The following is a 12,687-nucleotide window of genomic DNA, read 5'->3' as shown; positions in this document are numbered from 1 at the left end:
AACAAGCACTCAAGAGGAGGTACTAGTCCAAATGTTGAAGGCTGAAAAAAGATGTACATGCTTAACATTAACCTTTCCCAACCAGAGATGCTGACACCTCCGAGTGAAGAATTTTCCGTGCAAAACATAAACATTTTGAAGCCAGTGGCATGTAGTGGTCCGTGCATAGAGTGAAGCAGCCCACACAGGGAGACTAAGTGCTATATCTACCCTTCAGCCACTCCCCAAAGCTTGCTCAGAGAAACAGTACTTTATCAGTTTGAGAGTGAAGCAGGGCCCAGAAAGTTCTGTTTATCGGTGAGGAAATGGCGAACTGGAAAGGTTCAGCGAGGCTACTGACTTCCAAACTCAAAAAGAACTTTTCTAGGCAGGTATGTGTCCCCAACCTCCTACCACTCTGCTATGGTGAGATAGTTCAGTTTTTCAAAAGGAGATGAAACCTAGATTTTAAAAATGTGAATTGCAAATGCTGGCAATATTTGTTTTAAAGAAAAATTTCAGAAAGAGGCAACATTCAATCTCCAAGCCACCATTTCCAGGCTCTGGGACTAAAGGCTGCTTTGGTCATTGGCGTGCGTCCTAAGTCGCTTCAGTCTGCTCCAGGCAAGAATATTGGAGGGGGTTGCCATGCCCTCCTCCAGAGGATCTTCCCTACCTGAGGATCGAACTGGTGTCTAGGTGTGTCTCCTGCATTGCAGGCGAATTCTTTACCAGGTGAGCCATCTGGGAAAACTTGGTTATTGGAAGCTCTGTGGAAGAGGGGTTTAGGTGTAGCCCTCTGATTGGGAGTGGTGGTGGTTTAGTTGCTAAGTCGTGTCCAGCTCTTGCAACCCCATGGACTGTAGCCTGTCAAGCTCCTCTCTTCATGGGATTTCCCAGGCAAGAATAAGGGACTAGGTTGCCATTTCCTTCTCCACTGATTGGGAGTGAGTCTGGGGAATTGACTTGAAACTGTAGCCATGTATTAACTACATTGTTTTTAATTCATATGTTTACTTGAGAAAGTTTCAAGGAAATTGAATGAGATTATGTGAAGACTAGAGGAAAACAATAAAATGGGAAAGACTAGAGTTCTCTTTGATGGCACCCTACTCCAGTACTCTTGCCTGGCAAATCCAATGGACGGAAGAGCCTGGTAGGCTGCAGTCCATGGGGTCGCTAGGAGTTGGACACGACGGAGCAACTTCACTTTCACTTTTCACTGTCATGCATTGGAGAAGGAAATGGCAACCCACTCCAGTGTTCTTGCCTGGAGAATCCCAGGGATAGGGGAGCCTGGTGGGCTGCCATCTATGGGGTCGCACAGAGTCGGACACGACTGAAGCGACTCAGCAGCAGCAGCAGCAGCAGCAGCAGCAGCAGCAGAGTTCTCTTCAAGAAAATTAGAGATACCAAGGGAACATTTCATGCAGAGACAGGCACAATAAATGATAGAATGGTATGTACCTAACAGAAGCAGAAGATATTAAGAAGAGGTGGCAAGAATACACAGAAGAACTGTACAAAAAAGAACTTCATGACCCAGATAACCATGATGGTGTGATCACTCACCTAGAGCCAAACATCCTGGAATGCGAAGTCAAGTGGGCCTTAGGAAGCATCACTGTGAACAAAGCTAGTGGAGGTGATGGAATTTCAGTTGAGCTATTTCAATTCCTGAAAGATCATGCTGTGAAAATGCTGCACTCAATATGCCAGCATATTTGGAAAACTTAGCAGTGGCCACAGGACTGAAAAATGTCAGTTTTCATTCTAATCCCAAGGAAAAGCAATGCCAAAGAATGTTAAAACATTTTTACTACTGCACAATTGCACTCATCACACACGCTGGGAAAGTAATGCTCAAAATTCTAAGCCAGGCTTCAACTGTATGTGAACAACCGCGAACTTCCAGATGGTCAGGCTGGATTTAGAAAAGGCAGAGGAAGCAGAGATCAAATTGCCAACATCTGTTGGATCGTCAAAAAAGCAAGAGAGTTCCAGAAAAACATCTACTTCTGCTTTATTAACTATGCCAAAGCCTTTGACTGTGTGGATCACTACAAAGTGTGGAAAATTCTTCTAGATATGGGAATATCAGACCACTTGACCTGCTTCCTGAGAAATCTGTATGCAGGTTAAGAAGCAACAATTAAAACTGGACATGGAACAACGGACTGGTTCCAAATTGGAAAAGGAGTATGCCAAGGCTGTATATTGTCACTCCATTTATTTAACTTCTATGCAGAGTAAATCATAAGAAATGCTGGGCTGGATGAAACACAAGCTTAAATCAAGATTGCTTGTAGAAATATCAGTAATCTCAGATATGCAGATGACACCACCCTTATGGCAGAAAGTGAAGAGGAACTAAAAAGCCTCTTGATGAAAGTGAAAGAAGAGAATGAAAAAGCTGGTTTAAAACTCAACATTCAAAAAACTAAGATCATGGCATTTGGTCCCATCACTTCATGGCAAATAGATGGAGAAACAATGGAAACAGTGACAGACTTTATTTTCTTGGGCTCCAAAATCACTGCAAATGGTGACTGAAGCCATGGAATTAGACACTTGCTCCTTGGAAGGAAAGTTATGACCAACCTAGACAGCATATTAAAAAGCAGAGACATTACTTTGCTGACAAAGGTCTGTCTAGTCAAAGCTATGGTTTTTTCAGTGGTCATGTATGGATGTGAGAGTTGGACTATAAAGAAAGCTGAGCACCAATGAATCAGTGCTTTTGAACTGTGGTATTGGAGAAGACTCTTGAGAGTCCCTTGGACTGCAAGGAGATCAAACCAGGCCCTAGGAAGGTTCAGCCTCCAAACACAGGGGCAAGAGAAATCTGTGTTGGTGCTGACCCAAAATGGGGGAGTTCATTCTGTGAACCTATCTTTCCACCAGCAGGCAATGTCACAGGAAAAATCCATCCACCTACAGATACATGTCTTGTTTGAGCTCTTAAACTCCCTTCCCTGTATCCAGAACTGTGTGACTCACATGAATAACCCAATGGCATATTCTAGCTTGAACTCCTTTCAGTCCGACTTTGCTGAGGAATTAATGAGGTAAGAAGCAGAGTTGTAATACACTCCATTCCATGATGCTGTGGGCCCAGGCTTGTTAAGCCTCTCTCTCGAGATCCAGTAAGGTGATACTCTCCACCGCACCACTCATAGCTTTCTCAAGTAGAGCACAAGCCACATAACTATCCTGCCATTCAGGCCTTCATATCTTATTGAATCTAGCTCTAGGAGACCCACCATTCTTTTTCAGAGAAGCCAGTGCACAAAAGGAGAAGGTCCCCACAGGTTCACAGCAAAAATGGACCCAGCAAATGAAAGTACTGCTTCTGAAGGGTGGGATCCATCCCCTTTCAAAGGTTCTATGCTTTGGCAGCTCTTATTCAAAGTTATGTGCAAACCAGGATGGTAGGAAGAGAAGCTGGAGTACAGAAAACCTAGGTCTTTGTCCTAGTTCTAAGATTCATAGTTATTTCATCCCATTTGTTTGGGTATCAGTTTTCTAATTTGTAAAGTAAGAGCATTCGCTGAAATAATCTCTAAATATCCTTTTATTTCTATAAGTTCTGAAACTGCCTAATTCCTAAGCAAAAAAAAAAAAAAAAATCCTGCTTCCAAGTTTTTACCCCCTAGCCCATATAAAGAGAAGGCAATGGCACCCCACTCCAGTACTCTTGCCTGGAAAATCCTATGGATGGAGGAGCCTGGTAGGCTGCAGTCCACGGGGTCACTAAGAGTCAGACATGACTGAGCGACTTCTCTTTCACTTTTCACTTTCATGCATTGGAGAAGGAAATGGCAACCCACTCCAGTGTTCTTGCCTGGAGAATCCCAGGGATGGCAGAGCCTGGTGGGCTGCCATCTATGGGGTCGCACAGAGTCAGACACAACTGAAGCAACTTAGCAGCAGCAGCAGCAGCCCATATAAGAACAGCTTTATGGCTATCATGTGTGCTAACTTGCTCAGTCTTGTCCGACTCTTTGCGACCATATGGACTGTAGCCCTGGAGAAGGAAATGGCAACTCACTCCAATATTTTTGCCTGGAGAGTCCCATGGACAGAGGAGCCTGGAGCACTGGAGTACATGGGGTCAAAAATGTTGGACACGCGGCCGAGAGGAGCTACTCCACTTCAAGGTCAGGAGGGGTGACCTCGTCCAAGGTAAGGAGCACCGGCTGTGCTTTGCTGGAGCAGCTGTGAAGAGATACCCCACGTCCAAGGTAAGAGAAACCCAAGTGAGATGGTAGGTGTTGCGAGAGGGCATCAGAGGGCAGACACACTGAAACCATAATCACAGAAAACTAGCCAATCTGATCACATGGACCACAGCCTTGTCTAACTCAATGAAACTAAGCCATGTCATGTGGAGCCACCCAAGACGGGCGGGTCACGGTGGAGAGGTCTGACAGAATGTGGTCCACTGGAGAAGGGAATGGCAAACCACTTCAGTATTCTTGCCTTGAGAACCCCATGAACAGTATGAAAAGGCAAAATGATAGGATACTGAAAGAGGAACTCCCCAGGTCAGTAGGTGCCCAATATGCTACTGGAGATCAGTGGAGAAATAACTCCAGAAAGAATGAAGGGATGGAGCCATAGCAAAAACAATACCCACTTGTGGATATGACTGGTAATAGAAGCAAGGTCCGATGCTGTAAAGAGCAATATTGCATAGGAACCTGGAATGTCAGGTCCATGAATCAAGGCAAATTGGAAGTGATCAGACAGGAGATGGCAAGAGTGAATGTTGACATTCTAGGAATCAGCAAACTAAAATGGACTGAAATGGGTGAATTTAACTCAGATGACCATTGTATCTACTACTGTGGGCAGGAATCCCTAAGAAGAAATGGAGTAGGCATCATGGTCAACAAAAGAGTCTGAAATGCAGTACTTGGATGCAATCTCAAAAACGACAGAATGATCTCTGTTCCTTCCAAGGCAAACCATTCAATATCACGGTAATCCAAGCCTATGCCCCAACCAGTAACGCTGAGGAAGCTGCAGTTGAACAGTTCTATAAAGACCTACAAGACCTTTTAGAACTAACAGCTAAAAAAGATTTCATTATAGGGGACTGGAATGCAAAAGTAGGAAGTCAAGAAACACCTGGAGTAACACGCAAATTTGGCCTTGGAATATGGAATGAAGCAGGGCAAAGGCTAATAGCGTTTTGCCAAGAGAACGCACTGGTCATAGCAAACACCCTCTTCCAACAACACAAGAGAAGACTGTGCACATGGACATCACCAGATGGTCAACACTGAAATCAGACTGATTATATTCTTTGCAGCCAAAGATGGAGAAGCTCTATACAGTCAGCCAAAACAAGACAGGGAGGTGACTGTGGCTCAGATCATGAACTCCTTATTGCCAAATTCAGACTTAAATGGAAGAAAGTAGGGAAATCCACTAGACCATTCAGGTATGACCTAAATCAAATCCCTTATGATTATACAGTGGAAGTGAGAAATAGATTTAAGAGACTAGATCTGATAGACAGAGTACCTGATGAATTATGGACAGAGGTCCATGACATTGTACAGGAGACAGGGATCAAGACCATCCCCATGGAAAAGAAATGCAAAAAAGCAAAATGGCTGTCTGGGGAGGCCTTACAAATAGCTGTAAAAAGAAGAGAAGTGAAAAGCAAAGGAGAAAAGGAAAGATATAAGCATCTGAATGCAGAGTTCCAAAGAATAGCAAGAAGAGATAAGAAAGCCTTCCTCAGAGATCAGTGCAAAGAAATAGTGGAAAAGAACAGAATGGGAAAGACTAGAGATCACTTCAAGAAAATTAGAGATACCAAGGGAACATTTCATGCAAAGATGGGCTCGATAAAGGACAAAAATGGTATGGACCTAACCGAAGCAGAAGATATTAAGAAGAGGTGGCAAGAATACACAGAAGAACAGTACAAAAAAGATCTTCATGACCCAGATAATCACGATGGTGTGATCACTCATCTAGAGCTAGACATCCTGGAATGTGAAGTCAAGTGGGCTTTAGGAAGCATCACTGCAAACAAAGCTAGTGGAGGTGATGGAATTCCAGTAGAGCTATTTCAAATCCTGAAAGATGACGCTGTGAAAGTGCTGCACTCAATATGCGAGCAAATTTGGATAACTCAGCAGTGGCCACAGGACTAGAAAAGGTCAGTTTTCATTCCAATCCCAAAGAAAGGCAATGCCAAAGAATGCTCAAACTACCGCACAATTGCACACATCTCACATGCTAATAAAGTAATGCTCAAAATTCTCCAAGCCAGGCTTCAGCAATACGTGAACCGTGAACTCCCTGATGTTCAAGCTGGTTTTAGAAAAGGCAGAGGAAGCAGAGATCAAATTGCCAACATCCGCTGGGTCATCGAAAAAGCAAGAGAGTACCAGAAAAACATCTATTTTTGTTTATTGACTATGCCAAAGCCTTTGACTGTGTGGATCACTACAAACTGTGAAAAATTCTTCTAGAGAAAATACCAGACCACCTGACCTTCCTCTTGAGAAACCTATATGCGGGTCAGGAAGCAACAGTTTGAACTGGACATGGAACAGTAGACTGGTTCCAAATTGGAAAAGGAGAATGCCGAGTCTGTATATTGTCACCCTGTTTATTTAACTTCTATGCATAGTACATCATGAGAAATGCTGGGCTGGAAGAAGCACAAGCTGGAATCAAGATTGCTGGGAGAAATATCAATAATCGCAGATATGCAGATGACCACACCCTTATGGCAGAAAGTGAAGAGGAACTAAAAAGCTTCTTGATGAAAGTGAAAGAGGAGAGTGAAAAAGTTGGCTTAAAGCTCAACATTCAGAAAATGAAGATCATGGTATCTGGTCCCATCACTTTATGGGAAATAGATGGGGAAACAGTGGAAACAGTGTCAGACTTTATTTTTGGGGGCTCCAAAATCACTATAGATGGTGATTGCAGCCAGGAAATTAAAAGACGCTTACTGCTTGGAAGGAAAGTTATGACCAACCTAGATAGCATATTAAAAAGCAGAGACATTACTTTGCCAACAAAGGTCCGTCTAGTCCATGCTATGGTTTTTCCAGTGGTCATGTATGGATGTGAGAGTTGGACTGTGAAGAAAGCTGAGCGCTGAAGAATTGATGCTTTTGAACTGTGTTGTTGGAGAAGACTCTTGAGAGTCCCTCGGACTGCAAGGAGATCCAACCAGTCCATCCTAAAGGAGACCAGTCCTGGGTGTTCATTGGAAGGACTGATACTGAGGCTGAAACTCCAATACTTTGGCCACCTCATGCGAAGAGTTGATTCATTGGAAAAGATTCTGATGCTGGGAGGGATTGGGGGCAGAAGGATAAGGGGACGACAGAGGATGAGATGGCTGGATGGCATCACTGACTTGATGCACATGAGTTTGGGTGAACTCCAGGAGTTGATGATGGACAGGGAGGCCTGGCGTGCTGCGATTCATGGGGTCCCAAAGAGTCGGACATGACTGACTGACTGAACTGAACTGAAGCAACTTAACATGGACTGTAGCCCACCAGGCTCCTCTGTCCATGGAGGTTCTCCAGGCGAGAATACTAGAGTGTGTTGCCATGCTGCTCCAGGGGGTCTTCCCAACCCAGAGATCAAACCTGAGTCTCATGACTCCTGCATTGGCAGGTGGGTATTAATGGGACCCATGAGAGCCTAATTATAAGATGGCAAAATCTGTGTAGTTTCCGTTCCATTTTTGTCTTTTGTAAAAAAATAGTTTTACCTACTTTCCAAAACAGGATAAAGTCTGCTGTTTCCAAGCTTTCATTTTTAACTGTTATTTGTATTATGAAAATGTTCAAGCATACACAAAAGCTAAGTTGAATAGAATGATGAACTCTTTGTAGCATTACCTATGTTTAAGAACCTCTAAAAGCACCTTACGAGAAAGACAGTACCCATCTGCCAGTACACATTAACGTTTTTGCTAGATATTTTAAATCTATTTTTTGTGTTTCTTTGTTGTTTTGTCCAGATTTAGGGTTTTGAAATAAACCACTCAAACAATATCCATAGTACCCTCAGCTTTAGGAGAAATCTTTTCTGAGGTTTGACTTGACATCCCATAAGTTTTCTAAAAACCTGAACAATCTCATTTATGTATCCATTTCCTCCTTAAAAAAAGATGAAAATTTCCCCTGGTCATTATTTCATTCATTAAAATTTCTTGGTTGCTAAATGCTAAAGTATACAGATTCTGGGAAACACCAAGAATTGTATAAATTAGGGATGCTTAGTATGCCAGGGAGTGAACAATGGCCCATCCATGTGTATTATTTTATAGACGTATAAAATACATGTACAAAAGAGTCTATTTTATAGAGTCTCCGAGAATCCACTGCAAAATCAAAAGTGGCTTCAGACCCTTTCATTCATATATTCAGCAAACATTTATTGGGCCCCTACTTAGTTCCCGGCTCTGAGCTCAGCAATCCCTGGAGGACAGAGATGCAGAGACACGTTTCTGTATTATCAAGGATCGAGAACAGTCAGTGGCAATTAAAGATCACTATATTTCAACTAAAATTTGATGTACAAAGTTGATGTTGAAGGACAGTTCTACTTTGTGGTAAGATCCAGACAGCATAGAGAAAGAGGGTCTGTGCAGAGTTTCTTGTGTTTGCTTTGTTCCGATCCTGCTCCTGTTGCACCAGAATGAGGCAGTGCTGGTGCTACATCTTCTCAAGCCTAAAGAGGGGCTCTGCGGAACCCGAGTTTGGGACTTGTTTTTCCCTAGTTGTAAAACACAGAGAATTGCACTGACTCTTGTATATAAATTAAAGAAGGCAGTGGCCATAAACTAGAGGTGGCTGCCCTGGGATTCCCCAGCACTCCCAGATTAGGCAGCGTTGACAAATGTGCACACGTTTTCCTGGACCTGATGTGGGCCACACAGAGGACAGTCAGCGTTAGGCCTGTTGGCCCGTTCAAAAGACTTGATTAGAGCTGTAGAGGCACCCAGTGACCAGAAGCTAGAGATGAACACAGGAGTCCTAGAATCTACAGAGGTTGTTGTAGGCAAACACTTATGTCTGTCTAGACCAAAGGCACTCAAGGAAGAGGTCTCTAATGATGGGAATCTCCAAAGAACCTCTAAAAGCACAAAACACCCATCTGTCAGACCCAGTTGTGTAGACCAATCCTATCAAAACAGAACTTCCCTATCCCCTCAGCTGTCCTGCCTCCTTCCACTTCACACAGAAGATCAAAGAGCAGTTAGCTAGTAGGGGACATCTATGGGGTTGCACAGAGTCGGACACGACTGAAGCGACTTAGCAGCAGCAGCAGCAGTGGAGAACGAGGCAAGTTGAGGAGAAAGCTGAAGGCAGGACTTGCATGGGAGAGGGGGGAAGAGGGCTTACACTAGCATCTTAGAATGAAGACTGAAAGATTTGATTGCCATCTTGGACTAGAAACATTCTGATTACTAAATCGACTCTCTTTCTCTCTCTTTTTTTAAAATTTATAAAATACTGTACATTATTAAAGAATAAGCCAAAAAGTCAGAGAATCTGTTCAATTTTTCATTTAGGGGCATGAGAAAATTATCCCCTCCAAATAAATCTTTTTAAAAGATAGCAAAAGTAAAAAAATTAGACTGGTATATGTATATGTATAGCTGATTCACTTTGGTGTACAGCAGAAACTAATGCAACATTGTAAATCAACAAACTTCAATAAAAATTAATTTTAAAAATTAAAAAAATTAAACTGGAATTTTGATAATATTCCATGAATCTTGCATTCAATATCCTAACTCCATCTCTACAAATTTCAGTTTGTTATTTCTGATCTTCATGCTTTGATGACAAGTGATTCCCTGAGTTTTTTAAAAAAATATTTTGTATCTCTTATAAGACTTTTATTTTTTCTTCTCGCCTTTGCTAGTTCTAGTTCTGTTTTGAAGACGTGTTCATTAGATGATGTTGACTGACAGTACAACTAGTGATCCTATTTTCAGACCTTGGCATAAACTTGAACTTGAAATTTGATAATGATGTTTTGCTCGCAGTGATTGCTGCTATCACTGTTCAACATGTATCAGCATCCAGTCTCCATGGATAGACACCATCAAGCTTGTAGAGCTGGGTGTCTTGCTCCTTGAGCACTGCAGCAACTTAACAGCTGTGAGCTTTTTGTACAGTTTATTTTTGGAGTGAAAAACTCTTTTTTTTCACCAGCTGGTTCCAAACCCTTTCCTTCTGAGTGCAGTCCTCTAGAGTGACAATTCCTGGAGGAGAGGAATTCTGGCCTGCAACTTCTCTAAGTGGTAACATGAAGCCTTTCACAACAGTTTTCTGGCTTCTGGCCAGAACGCATCAATAACTCTTTTGTCTAAAAAGGCCTCATCCTTTTTCAGGGGCTGTTTCGCAAATGTTGAGACAAAAGTTTTCCTGACATCCTTCCTAGAGAAAGGTGAGTTAAGTTAAGCCTCTTTCCAAAGAGGCTTTTTCCTATCAGCAAAGGAAAAGAACCAAAAGGAAGTTTGAGAGACCCTAAGAGTAAAGGAAAGAGAGGGGATCTGTCAAAATTAACAATGTAGAGAGAAAAAGTAAGATCCAAAGGTCAGACTAGTTGGGAAAAATAGCTGTCTTTCATTAGTAGTGCATTTTTCTCTGTTTTGAATTTCTTTAATTTTGGGGGTTATCACTTGTAGTGTATTCCTTAATTTAGAAACAATGAAATAGCCATGCAAATACCATAGGGACCAGGGTTCCAGTTCTAATAGTAGCTCTATTTACCTTATTTGTCTAAGCAAGATACACACCTAAGCCTCAATTTATTGATGACTTCACAATAGGATAAGGGTAACAACACCTACCCCAACAGTTAATTTTACAAAACTTAGATCATATTTGTGAAAAGTGGTTTTGTAAACTATATAAATACTGGTCCTTATCTCTGTCATCTTTGTATTTGTTCAAGGAGGTTACCAAATGTCTGGTTCCCACAGTTACACTGTAAGCACCTCTACTGCAGGCAGTTAAACTGCACTCACCTCTCCCCGCAGCACAGCCCCAAACATGCAGTAGGTAGTGGATAGATGCAAATGGAATGAAACTAAGATGAACCAGTTTATCAAAGCCTGGGGCAGCAGAATGCCTCTATGTACTGGTCCTTGATCTTGAGAAAGAAGTCAGTGGTGCATTTACAAGGAAAGTTGAAAGAAGATTTTCGAAATAGAAAAAAAGAAGTTTAGGGAGGTATAATGTAAACCTCACGAGACTTTTTATAAACCTTGTCCTAGAGAAAGTAGTTCAGGGAGGAAAAGAACAGCATTAATGTGCAGCAGGGGTAGTTTCCGAAGACATGCCATCAGGATTAAACAAGGACTTCTTTCAGAATTGCTCAAAGGCAGACGTGCTCTCAGTATTCAAACTCTGTTTCTCCTTTTTCCTTTTAAATTTCCCCAAGGCTTAGGGAAATTTATGAATCACTGTTTTTTAAATTAGCTTGTCAATGTTTTATTATCTTTTTGAACCTACAGATTACCAATATTTTCCAGTATCAGAATGATTTTGCTAATTTTGAGACTTTATAAAGAAAGACTGCCTGAGGGATTTTGAAAAAATGCTACAGTAAAAATACAAGTAACAATTTTAATGATAATATTCAAATTACAAATGGGCTGTGTTTAGTCACTCATTCGTGTCTGACTCTTAATGACTCCATAAACTGTAACCCGCCAGGCTCCTCTGTCCATAGGATTTCCCAGGCAAGAATACTGGAGTGGGTTATCATTTCCCCCTCCAGGGTGAAGATTTTTCAAGATTGTGCGCAGGTAGATTTCCTAGCAAACCAACCCGGAATAGACAAACTCCAGCAGGAGAATTTTTAAGATCCTTCAGGGGAAGGAAGTTAACAGAGGAAGTGCCCACATGCTTGGTTTCAGTGGGTGGTTCAGACTGACCTGGAGAGTCCAACTAGCAAGGAAATAACTGGATTCTCCGAATCAGTTTTAGGGGGTTGAGAAACAAGTTATGGTTGATCTCATACTTTTGTGCTGTCTTCAGGCCTGTGCTACTTCTAGCAGGAGTATGTCTCCCCCTAGAGGGCAAATAGAGCATTTGTTCCTTCAGGCTCCTCACTCAGAGTTCAGTAATTAATAGCGTTTTTCCCCTTCCTTCCTTCCTTCATTCGTTCTTTCAACAAATACTTATTTAATCCTATTACTTTGCTGTTTGTTATAATAGATGCTGAAGATACAGCTGAAAATAAGGTCAACACGTTCATTGTCTCTATGGGAATTATAGTTTAGTGTGAGAAATGAACGTTAAAAAATCATCTGAATGCCTAGATAATGACAATAGTGATAAGTTACATAGAGGAAAAGTGTGGAGGATAATATGACTTTCAATAGAAGACCTCAGTCATACAGGGAGAGGAAGGAAAACATCCCTGCGACCTGGAAGATAGATGGATATAGCCAGATGAACAGTGTGGAAGAGGTGTAGGGAGTGGGCCTTCCAGCAAATGGAAGAGAGTATTCAAAGATTTCCAAGAGGAAAAGAGCTTAGGAAGTTGGAAGAAAAGAAAGAGGTCAGAATAAGTAGGCTGGGGCACAAGTTGAGGCTAGAAAGGTGCAAATGCTGCAGATGAGGCAGGGTTTGTGGGGCATGTGAAGGAGTCTAAACTTTATCCCCAAAGAATAGGAAGCTATGGACAGATTTT

The sequence above is a fragment of the Capricornis sumatraensis genome, chromosome 4 (genome assembly GCF_032405125.1).
Source record: "Capricornis sumatraensis isolate serow.1 chromosome 4, serow.2, whole genome shotgun sequence".
Lineage (NCBI taxonomy): Eukaryota > Metazoa > Chordata > Mammalia > Artiodactyla > Bovidae > Capricornis > Capricornis sumatraensis.
This window is presented reverse-complemented; position numbering follows the sequence as displayed.